This window comes from Coturnix japonica, chromosome 14, assembly GCF_054131305.1.
Source record: "Coturnix japonica strain WE chromosome 14, WE-NBRP24, whole genome shotgun sequence".
Classification (NCBI taxonomy): Eukaryota; Metazoa; Chordata; class Aves; order Galliformes; family Phasianidae; genus Coturnix; species Coturnix japonica.
In genome coordinates, this window is record NC_140676.1 from 1,489,693 (window position 1) to 1,502,425 (window position 12,733).

The following is a 12,733-nucleotide window of genomic DNA, read 5'->3' on the forward strand; positions in this document are numbered from 1 at the left end:
GCTCAAATCCAGACCAACGTTTTAAAGCTGAGACATACACAAAACTGGTGGGGACCAGGGACTGAGCTGCCCCATCTGGGGTTTAGCTGAGACCCTCAGCTGCAATGGGTTTTTGTGGGGTATGGTTGCCCAGGGAAGCTGTGGAGGTACCATCCCTGGAAGCATTCAAGAAGCGTGTAGGTGTGGCACTGAGGGACACTGTCAGTGGGCAGAATGGGGCTGGGCTTGGTGATCTTAGAGAGATTTTCCACCTTAATCTAACTGCCAGCCTTAATGCAGTGGGAGACAAAGCTTTGGGGGTGACAAAGGCAGCAGGGACCTGGAGAACAAAGCAGGGCAGCTTTGTGCTTATTTATGTCAAAATTCATGGCAATGCAATCATCTTCTCCCCTCCTACAGAAATACTCAACATTGAGACAGCAACAAGAGATGAGTGGTGAGATACGGAACAGTAACAGTCTCCATTACACACCCAAACTTGCTGGAAAGCTGCTGCCTTTTGGCCACACTGCAGCACTTCCCTTTAGGTAGCACTGCAAGGATGCATGCATTGAGATGGGCTCAGTGAGCTTAATGGAAGCATCTGCAACAAGAGCTTCACTCTGTTGAGACCCATCACTGCTATCAAAACCGTGCATGAAGTTAATACTAATAAGAAACAGCTGTGGAGTAAGGAGGATCAATACCAAATGGCAGACTTGCAGAAGACCCTGGGAGAAAGCTGGGAAAGGAAAGGGGGGACATAGGGAGGGATGATCATGAGTGTGGTGCTGGGGTGACAGCAAGCACTGAGATGGGGACAAAGGGAACTTAAGCAGGACACGGACAGAGTGTAACAAACAAGTTATGTCCTCCTCCACAGCAGATTTCAGAGCTTGCTTTTTTATTTTAGCAGTGTGCTCCCCCAACACCAGCCTCCGGCGTAAACGTACGCCTTGGCCGGCAAAGAGATGCTATTTCCTGTGCCTCGCAGAAATGGAAACATGTTGGGAGAAAGATCATTCTGCCTTGCTGCAGCATGGGCTGCACATGGAGGGCTGGAAGAAATAAACAAACTGGCCCCACACTGCAAGCCGCAGGAATTCATCATTGGAGGCGCAGTGGAGAGGGGAGGAATCATGGTGTCACTGCTGTCCTGGAGGACTGGTTCCCACGATGTGAGCATGCACATCCACCTTAGGGTTTAGGGTTACTCCAAAAAGTAAAGCCCAGAAGCTCATAGGAACGTGCTGGGGATCTCAGTGTGAACATAGGTGATGAATGATAGCAGGTAGCTTTGCCTTTGTGTTTGCCAACAGAAGTGGAAGTACAGGGAATGAAGAAGAGAATTGCTAAGGGAGATGTGGGGTTTCCCTAAGACATCCAGACCACAGACCTGGAGGCTCAGACCATGCAAATCAGAGAATTACCCAACCCCAGCACCAGCTCTGCACCCCATTGGGACCACAGAGGTGCAGAAATGCCACTATCAGCCCTGATAGCAGGTCACACTAGCTAATGTCCATCTATCAGCCCCACAGACCTCCAGAAGAAAATATGCGATGGACAACTGTAGGGACCAAGGTACGGTGGGTGTCCACTCCCACCCGTATGCAACATGGGGAAGTTTCAGTTCTTCTGGACTTATTTACAGCCTCCAACCTCAAGGGATGTCCATCTCCATCCCATTGGAGCCCATCCACCACCTCCATTGGACGTGGGGAACACGCAGTGCCGTCGTGGTCCCAACGAGGGGGAATAATTACAGGAAAGTGGCAGCTTTCCTTCTGCTTAACTTGCTTTGGAAGGAACAGTTGGGGGTACTACAGAAACTAATGTAAGGTAATGTAATCATTTACAGAAGATTTGTGGTAAATGAACGCTTGGCTGCTGTCCAGGCGCGCAGCCAGGGCTCATTACAGCGGAGGGGATGGCAGGGAGAGCTTTCAATGGCCACTGTTTGTCTTTCATTTCAGCTCATGTCTGACCCTCCTGACCTCACCAAAGCCTTCAGGACTCCTATTTCCACTGGCCAGCTCTCGGCAGCGGTAAATGTGATTTCCACCTTGGTAAAGCCAGGGCCCCTTGCACAGCAACACTGTGGCTCCTCCAAACTCCAACATTTCAGTGAAGAAATGATTTTTTTTTTTTTTTTTTTTTCCCACATGAAAAAAAGCAGCGCTGGGCCCTGGGATAGGGTAACTTAGCAACTCCACCGCAGGGATTAGGAAAATTGACTCCAGACCAAACTAAAACAGCAGAGTTTCCTGTTTTGAGCCACTCTGTACTATATTAAAATTATTTATGAAAAGGGGAGTGAGGAAGGGAGGATGGGGGCTCAGGGCTGCTGTCGGGGGAGGGAAGAAGCGTGGATATTTCTGCATCACGCTACTGAGCATGAAGCTGGGGCTCAGCATCCTTATATAGAACCTCCACACACAAAGAGGACACCCCAAATCTACCAGCGTTCCCATTGGATTTGTTATCTTAGAGAAGATGCGCCTCAGAAGAGCAGGAAGAAAACTGGAAAGGCACAGAAAAAGTACCTCGTCAGAGCCCAGTTCTGCTGCCATCCATCTTCTAGTCCTTAAGACATATTAAAATAGATTTAAAAAGATGCTTCAAGTTTTTGCTCTTTAAGGAACACATTAGTGCTGCATAGGCTTTTGTTTTAATTAAAATAGGTATTGAAATCCTCCATGAAGCTTCAATGGAATTGTTACAGACTGCAGTTTGCTTGTGTGCAGAGCAGCCCAAATATACTATGGCAGTTATTTTGCAACAAGGCAGGAGTCTTATTAATTTAGCTCAATCAAATCAAAGCCGCTTTAATTTACAAAGCAATAAAATCTGCAAGCATCACTTTAGATCAAAGAACTAAAAACAGCCTAAACACAAGTGGAATGTTTATTTTGTACAATGGTCCATAACTGCATTTATGTGATTTAAAAGCTTTTTGAAGCATGTGATGATATTACATGCATATAGAATTGTGTCCTTGTTGTGGATCATTACTCCCCACAGAGACCAAAAAGCATTTGCTATTCAACTCCTACCTAAAATATTTCTCTTTACATATATTTCCCCTCCTTGCTTTAAATGGGATTTGTATGGTAATATTTTTTTTTTTTTTAATTTTTTTTCCAGGGTTGTGATGCAAAATCCTTTACTAAAAGGGATGGTAATGGCATAGAGCAAAGAAAGCTCAGCTGGTTTTCCAACCCAGGATGAAAGGGAAGTTTGCAGTGTCCCAGTGCCAGCAAGAATGCTCTGTTCAGCGGGCGCCTACAAGGGGCAATGCAGCACCCAAAAGAAGGCGATCCCCCACCACCAGATGAGGCCATACATGGCAGAAGCAAAAACCTCACTTTCTTCCCTTAACAGGGGGAGCAGGGCAGCCCCATCCTGCTCAGATGGCTTTGGGATGCTGCAAGCTTCCTAAATGGAAAGTATATGTGATTTAGGCAGAAGCCCACTACCAAAAAGTCCAGGAAGAGCCCTATACTTGCAGGTTTCAGCTCTGTCTGCAAATAATTTGGTGCACCAGTGCTTGCTCTACTGTACTTTGGAAGGAATGGAAACTATTTGCACGTTAACAAAGGAATTTAATGGGTTGGAAAGCAGCTGAGCTTTGAGCACCGGCTTTGCACCATGTCTGAGAAGTTGCACCAAGTGCTGAAAAACAGGAGGCTGGTTCACACCTAACCTAACAAAAGGAATCTCAGTTAAACAGAAACCGTCACCCCAGCAAAGGGCCAGATCCTTCAGCCTGCTATGGCAGCTCAGCATCAGAGCTGTGTTTTGTGTTTCTGTGGGCCTGGGATTCTCTCTGCTGCTGCATTCTTTATTTATTTCTAGATGGTGTTGAAGATTTGGGGCTAAAAGACAAGAAACAAAACCAAACCAACGTTTTCCCTTCTTCTCTTTCTTCCATTGGCTTCTCTCTCTGGCTGAGAGGTGGTGGAAAAAGAAAAACAACAACAAAACCCCGACAGTGAAATCCAGAACCAGCGCTTGGACTGAAACTTCACAGTGAGACAAATCAATTGTCGTCAGGCAGTGGAAAATTCACAAAACTGCCACGGCTTTCTAGGAAAAGAAAACCTCAGCCCCAGCTCAGCCAGGCTGTCCTGTGCCACGGCTGGCGCTGCGCTGCACACTGCGACTCATTCAATCACCAGCACGGAGTTGTAATAAAGGCAACATGCAACTGGAGCTGTGTTTTAACACTGAGCCTATGTTGGATGTTCCTGTGCCTTGCTGCCGTGCACCCCTGTTGGCTGCACACCTCTGCAGGACCTGGCTGCCACCTCCCAGCCATCTCAAAGCATCATGAGCAGCAGGGAATGCAATGAAGCCAAAGGGATTGTTTAAATTTTAGAGTCCCTGTAAATAATATGGAGTATGAGTTACACCACAAGGGCGATGCCAATTGCTGGCTTCTTCACTTTTTATTGCTGCCAGCATGCTGGGAGCTGTTTTATTGGCCCATTTGGCTGTGTAACAGCACTGCTGGGCTACCTCTGGCCCCCCTAAATCTGCTGCTGGGGCTCAGCACCCCAGAGGCTCCTGAGGGCTGCGTGCACCTGGGGTGCATCCCCCACTACTGCCAAGGTTGAGCTGAGCCCTGCTGGGGCCACCAGAGCCTATTTCCACAGTGCTACTTGTGAGCACACTTGCTTGGCTTGAGATCATTTGAGTTGGAAGCAGACACTTAAAAGTCACCTAGCCCAACTCTCCTGCAGCAAACAGGGACACCTACAGCTAGATCTCTGAGTATTTTTATCCCTGTTGCTCTGATGGATCAGAATCCAAGCTGTGTCTTCCTACTATCCATACTGCCACTAGAACACCCACAGGATTTTGTCCGGCAGGATCTGAGACAGCACTTAAGAACCTGTTCAAAGTTGTCTGTGCTCCTAAGCCAGCATCTGTTCAAACCCAAACCTTTCATTCACTGCTCCAACACAGCTCAGGAGCAAACAAAGCCATCAGCACATCCTTCTTCCATTCAACCCAGTACCAACAGCGTCCTCACTGCCTGCACACATCTGGTGCATCCATTCCCCTCTACCACGTGCCCACATTCTCTCAAGTAGCAGCTCTTCTTTCTGCAATGGCCAGGATGCAAACAGCACGCTGCACAGAAGTACCCGCTCGTTTGCAGTGCCCACCCCTCGTCCTGGTCTGCTACCTATTAATAAAAAGCAGAGAATGTTTTTCCTCCCCACTTGTCCTTGAATCAGGCACTTTCCTCGTTGCCGTTTCAGATGCCTTCATAATGAAGAGGAAACTTCAATGGCAGCAGATGGCAGATAAGTAGGAATGGTAAATAGTTTTAATTACTGCATAATGTAAGTGAGACAATAAAGGGGAGAGAGCAGGAACAAGCTGCTGCCATGGCAGCCCTGGAACTGTTGCGGGACCCAATTTGTCTGGAAGGCAGCATGTGTTGCTCTTAGTCTTAGGAGGGCTTTAAAAGAGAATGCCGAAAAATATTAATTGCATGGCTCATCTGCCCATCCATCTTCACAACCGAGTAACACGCTTCCTTAATTTCAGGGGAATCGTTTTCAAATGGGAATCATGCAAATGAGTATTTTAGCTATTCATTTGTTTTACTGCAAGCGCTTTGTGAGCAAATGGCCTACAGCTTGCAATGAATTAAAAGACACGGGCACTGGAGACCGATTTTTAATACAAAGTCTTGACACAGAGACGACCCCGACCGACAACACAGAAAATGTTGGCATAGCAACTTTGGGCATTTTCATGCAAATTGGCTCCTATATAGATGATACGAATGCAATGTTTTCCTTCAACTAATCATCATAAAATTAGTTTCACTATATTTAAATGCTTCTACTTAATGCATTATATCCATATGCATGAAATTGCCTCAGCTAATGCAGTACATAAAATGCCAAAGATACAATGAATAGCCAAATTGCAAACAGTTATGTTATCTCCCATAAAAACTCCTTTTTTGTTATTGAACGTGGGGGCCCCAAAGGCATCTATCACAAATTGCTATTAGTGCACATTCACACATCTGCGCGTGCACCCACACACAAAACACCTACACTTAAGTAAAGATGAAGTTGTTATGCAACCTAAACTCAAGCCAGGCTCTTTGCTCATCGCCACCTCCATTGGATGCATAGATGCACTCCTGAATGTGCTACTCCGTGGCTTTGCTTAGGAGCTACACCTGGTGTCACGTTATTGCATATACAGAATGCTGAGCTATAAAGAAATACCATTGTGCATGAGTCTGCCCACGAGCCAGGGACCTGGGACCTCATCCCACTGCTTCTTGTTGTAATGCTCCGGCCTGCCAAGAGGAGCGGGAGGAAAGGCTGCTGCCCCTCTGAGTTTCCTTGCTTCGGATGGCTTTGTGCCAAATCCAGCTCCTGCTGGTTTTCTGTTTGAAGATTTAATGATATTGGAAACATTGGAAAATAATGGTCTGGAAAATGTAAATATTCCTCTTGAACTTTCTCTTCCACTGGAGGCAGGATACCTCTCGTGCCTCTGAATGCACACCAAGTTCCCTGAGCATGCCTTGATGGCAGAACAACTCAGTTTGCATTAAAAACCTCAACCAGCAAATTGTCAGAGTCAAGGAAGTGGAGTTTTTGGACTTTGAACTCACTCCAATGTCCAGAAACAGATTGATGCAGCTCTTGTGTGCAAGACCCCTCCTGGCTTAGGTGTAAATAACACACTATGGGAGAACATGGGAGTTGGTGCTGAGTTGCACAAAGAACAATGTGCACTGAGACCAGTGGCTCAAGAAATTCACATTTTCTTCCCAAGAGCTTTTTTGGGATCTTCAAACCCTTCCCTCTTGGATGGCTCAGTGTGCCAGTCCAGCTTCCTGATGTCAGCCAGGGCAAACTACAAGCACATTTTTGTCTGTCCAATACACAGAGGACAATAAATCATTTACAAAACATCACACCCTGCTAAATACCATCTGGGGAGTCACATATTTGGGAGCATTCAACCATTCATCTCCTCCTCCAGCAAAGGGTTAGAAGTGAGATGAACACTGAAGCTGGACATGCTGGTGTCCGCATCTCTGACTTCTCTGCATGCATATGTAGTCAAGGAAGGAAAAAGAGCCCCTTCACACTTTATTTATTTTACTTTTTAATAACACAGTTGGTCAAAAGGGCAATTCTGGGTCCCAAGCAATCAGGAAACACCACCCACAAACATCTAGATGACTGCTTTTAACATATCTCCCCTCATTAACCAACTCATCAGACTGTAATTCCCAACCCCAGAACTTCCTCACTGTGCACCTCCAAGGTGGGTAGATATCACATGCAGATAAAGTACCTTCCCCATCACTCAACGACTAACTGCAAGATAATTTGATTAAAGCATGCCTCTCCTTCCCCCAAGTCAGCTGTATTTCATATTGCTCTAGTAGGAGTAATCTGCCAAAATGAAGCATTGCAACGCTGTTGGAATGGTACAGGTGCAATGAAAGAAAAAACTTCATGCAGCAGCAGGCAGTGCCACCAGAGCTCAGTGAAATATCTGTAACGAGCCATTAATCCAACAAATGCTGCACTTTGCAGCAAACATTCAAATTATCCACAAAGAGGCAGTTTTTAAAACTTGTAGGTTAATCATAATTGCTTAATGAATGCTTAATGCAAATGTATTTTGGCCTATTGAGCAGACTGTTTGCTTTGAATATTTGCTGCATAACACATGATTAGCCCCAGGGAATTTATTACATCATCTTATCTTCAAGGCCAGAAGCATAGGGTAGGATGGCAGCACAGAGAATGAGAGCATTGAGTGCTCTTTTTGAGACCAGATAAGTACAGGACCAGGATAAACCTGCAGGGTTTGGTCAGATGGCTGGGGATGGATTGGGAAAGAAATCATTTATGGGTACAAAACCACTGTGGTGGCCATCTCTCACATGATGGCATGGAGGGACATGATTGGACATGGTATGGCTGGTTAATGGTTGGACTTGATGATCTTAGTGATCTTTTCCAACCCTAATGAATCTATCAACCTATGACCCACAATCATAGGTCTGGGATGAAACTTGAAAACCAGGAGTAGGAATGATTTTGAGACAAAGAAAGATTCGCTCAAGAGAAATCCTTTCTGAGGCACTACAGCCATGGCTATAAACACATCAATCACTTTGTACACACACCCCGATGTAAAATGAACCCGCAGCCGTTCCCAGAAAAGTAATTGGGGAAATAAGGTACAGGCACCATGAAAACAGACTTACACGCTCTGCAAATAGCAAGTCTACATGTGCCATTCATTATCCATCCAGAAGAACTCCCAGCCAGAGACTTGCACTCCTTTTCCAGGACTAACTATGGCATTTCACCAGTATCTGGGTTAAAAACATCAAAGTATCAGCTGCAGGGTGTTATGTCAGCATGAATTACCTGCTGATGAGCCCAGATTTGCTGGGAGCTCATCATTCCCACTTTGGGAACCTTGATGTTTTGGGAGATTCACCTTTTTTCTCCCACATTTTGCTGTGGCATAGAGCTGTGAATGAGAGGAAGTTATTTCTTGTCCAGGAACGTCCCTGCTGACAGCAGTGTCACAGGGGAAATAATCCCAAAATTTGCAGCTCTGCTTTCTACCAGGGCCAACAATTTTTCAAGCTGTTAATTCGCTTCATCTTACGCTTGGCAAGTGCGCGCCTCCCAGATATTGGCAATCATAATTTTTATTACTACTTATTGTAACAGTGAAGTCAGATATCTCTACATTTCACCCCAGAGAGTCACGCAGAAGCAAATTAACACGGTAGGCAAAGCAAGACAGGATCTATGGAGGTGTCACCTCCTGCACACTGAGCACGGGCAGCACTGGGGATGTGGTTGGGAGCCAAGTCCCCATTCAGCATCTAGGGAAGGCAAAGGGATGGCTGCTCAGTGCTGACACAGTGCACATTCCCTTCTCTCTTGCTCACATGGGATCGTGTGTATTTAAAAATAACAAAAATTAGAGCCAAGTTTTGAAAACAGGGTATTTCTTTGACTTGATAGAAAACACGCTTTGGTCTGGTGACACGCACTAAGGCTTGGCAGGCACAATCCAGTGACACCAAATCTCAGCACAGGGTTACTTGCAAAGCAGCAGATCCCTTCTGCCTCCATCCTGCTTCCCCTTCAATAATCATGGACTTGCCCAGCAAACCCTGCTCTGGATGTTTCTTACTACAGAGAGAAGGAGGCAGCTGTGTTCCTAAAAAGTTGCTGTATGGATTGAAGAAGCTTTCACATCATTATTTTGTAGCATTTGGGAATGTGCAGATTTCCAAACAGTGCATTAGATGGCACTGTCCTTGTAACCAGGTAACTCATGGAGCACCTTCCTTCTAAGTCAGGCAGAAATCACTCCTATCAAAATTTGACCAAACAATTCAAAATGGGTCATTTAGCTGTGCTGCCTTGGGAATATAGGGACAACCACTCCTCTCCTGACCCTCTGGCCTGTCTGCATGCTGGTTCTTCCTGTCTACGTGGAAGTGATGAGATGGACATCAGAGAATGAGGAAAGGGCTTCATGAGGGGCTGCTTCCCACTCACCCTCCCCATGATGGGGTACCCAATTGCTACTGGCTACTTCCCAACTTAAAGACAGAATGGGATCCTTTCTACTTTGCCATCCTCATTTTTGGTTGGTAGAAACAGGGAAGAATAACCCAAGTTCCTCCCTCCGTGCTTGAGCTGGTCCAGCCCAGGTGAGGGCAGAAGCAGCTCCCAGAGAGGTCTCTGTCCATTAGTTAAGGCATAATTTTATATCTAGTAGCTCATTAATTTTTTCTTCCATTTCCTCTCTCCCCTCCCCAAGATGGGGAGCACTAATGCTTATCTTCAGCTAAATAACTCAGGTCATAAAAGGTAATACCATGGGTAGCAGAATGTAAACAAACGCATTCTACCTCAATAAACATGCTAATTTCCAGCTATAATATTCACAAGTAAAATATCCATCACACAGACCCTATTTGGCGAAGGCAGCAGCCCTCATCAGTCAATGAAGTAGGCTCCTGCCAGTTCACCGCGGGAGGCAAATAGTACAACTTAACTCACTTGATGATGCCCTTGGGGGGAAAACATGAGCCTCATAAATGAGTCTGGAAATGTGATAAAAGGATAATCTTGCATAAATGAGTCCATATCATCATTACCTGCACAAACAGAGGAGTGTGGAGATTGTTTGAATGATGCGGCCGCATTTAATATAAATTACGGCGCAGGGTAACCATGCGTGGGCAGCACTCATGGCCCCACTTGTGCTGGAGGGTGCTGAGGTGGCAGAGCTCAGGTGCTCCCCTGGTGCTCCTTCATCCCCAGGGACTGGATCCATGGGACCAGAAGCAGCCTCAGTTTACAAAGATAAAAAGCCAAGATAAAGGCCAAAACCTTGAAGCGGATCAAACCAATTCTGCACTCCTCTGGGTAAACGTGTGGCACAAGCCGTTCACACTGTGATGGTTTGCAGTGACCCACTGCCCCAGATCCTCTCTCAGATGCAAGGCAACATTCACCCCTCTCCTTTGCATCAGTCTCTTTGTAGTTTCAAAGCATCTCTCCAAAGGAGATGTATTTGTCACACTCAGTCTCTATATCAACAACCAGACGGCTGATTCAAAGAACATTTGAAATACTTGTTGAAAAGGCACAATTAAAAACACGATTCTTAATTATGTGGACTATATATTGATCTTACGGTTCCATCTGCTGCCAAGTTCTATGCAGTGTGAATGAAAACCCCTGCCCCCATCAGACCTGTCAGACTGCATCAGCCTGGGAAGCACGGGCAGCTGTCAGCACTGGGATGGAGGAGGGGGGGGTGGGTTTGCATGCCAAGGACCCCGCTGCAGGCAAAGATACCAAGTGCTACGTCAGGCTGAGGATTCAGACCTTCCCATCTAAGAAACCTGCACCTCCAAAACCCCTGTGCTGAGGAAGGACAGCTCAGGGGGAGCTGCTTTTGGTGTCAAGTAAAGGTTCTTGTGCCAAAAAACACTGCAGATGAGCACATGGAAACCCATAGCAGCAGAAGTAACGGCTGCCAAAGGGTTAACTTAACTTCTTTTGTTAAGTGGTTATTTGTGCACTTGAAATACCAAAAAAAAAAAAAAAAAAGTCAATAAAGCAGAGGAGCAGAGAGGTTGGTTGCAAGGCTTGGCTGTGAAACACATCGCCTGTGCCAAGGAGTGACACATCGAAGCTGGGGTGCAACTTTACATGTTTAAAATACTTTTCTCCATTTTGTAAACCTAGACTGCCCTTTTCTACCTAGAAGCATTATTTAACGCAACTACACAACAACAAGACAATGCTCACTGGGGTCACTTCCAACTGGAGAAAAGGAGGCTTTCCTTACCACTCCTGTGAGCAGCAGGGATGCCCTGCCCCATCTCATGTTCACATCAGTGAATTCAGAACCTAACCCTTCCTCCCCTTCCATTGGATGCCGACAATTTGCTCCCACTTCATGAATCCTTTCCTTCTGCAACTTTTAAGACACCATTTTTCACCATCTACCCCTTCTGACGGCCCTACGTGCTGCTTTACCCAACCAGGATTCACCCTCACTTTTGGAGACCTGCAGGTCTGTGCTGCCTGTATGATGTGATGTGGATTAGCAGACACAGACCTTATCCAGACCGTGCTGTCTGGATTGGGATCCCAACCTGCACTGTGCCACTTGGGCCCATCTCTAATTTTATTATTTCCGTTGAAATAAATGATGGACTTAATTGGAATTTCTGATTTGATCTATCTGCTCCCCATGCTGTATAAATATCCCTCAGCATTTATTTTTCCCCTTGCCCATAGCTCATTATATTTTCCTCCCTTGGGATTCCTTTCTCTTTTAATAGCAATTTCACCCCATCTGTTGGGGTAAGTCCTGGAGGAAATGAAGTTATTTGGGGGCTCTGCTTCCTTCCCTGCTCTGAGGGCACAAGCTCCCCATGAGCACGCTGGGACACAGCGGATCCTTGGGGACCCTCCCATCCTTGCTCCTCCACATGCCAAAAAATATGCGCAGACGCTATTAATTACCATGCAAATGACTCTGCACAAAGCCTCAGCCCATCCTTGCCACTCTGGGAAGCTGGCACTCCACAGCTGCATCTTTGAGCTCAATTCTATGCTTCATGTGCTGATCTGAAGGGAGAGGGATAGTTGGAGCTCTCAGATCCCAACATGCTCACCTGCTGTGCCTTCACTGCAGGGACCTCAGGCCATCCAAATGGTGCTCAGCTCTGCACCTCTGATATCAAATCCCATTGAGTGGGCTCTGTAACTGAATTCCTCATGTTTTAGGAAGTGGAAAAAACAAGGCAGAACGTGGCAGGGGTGTAGGTATATACATATAGATAGATATGAGATCTTGCAGGACTTTGGAGAATACATAAATAGAGGATTCAGGATCCACCACCCTCAGCTTCAACTTTCAGAAAGCATCACCCACAAGGCAAGGACCAGAACTGATGCTCTGCATCCCTCCCAAGCTGTCTGGGTACCTTATGGATCCACCCCAGTATGTTCTGGGACTGAGATCTCGGTACTGGCTCCTCCTGTGCCCCAAGCCCTTTGTTTAGGTTGGAGCCTCTTCCTGCTATCACAATCCTAATTGTCCCACGTCAACCACCAGCAGCACCCAGAGCCAGAAAGCAGCAGATTTTGGCTGAACAGAAGTGTAACAGCTCCGGCTGGCCAGCAGATTTGCC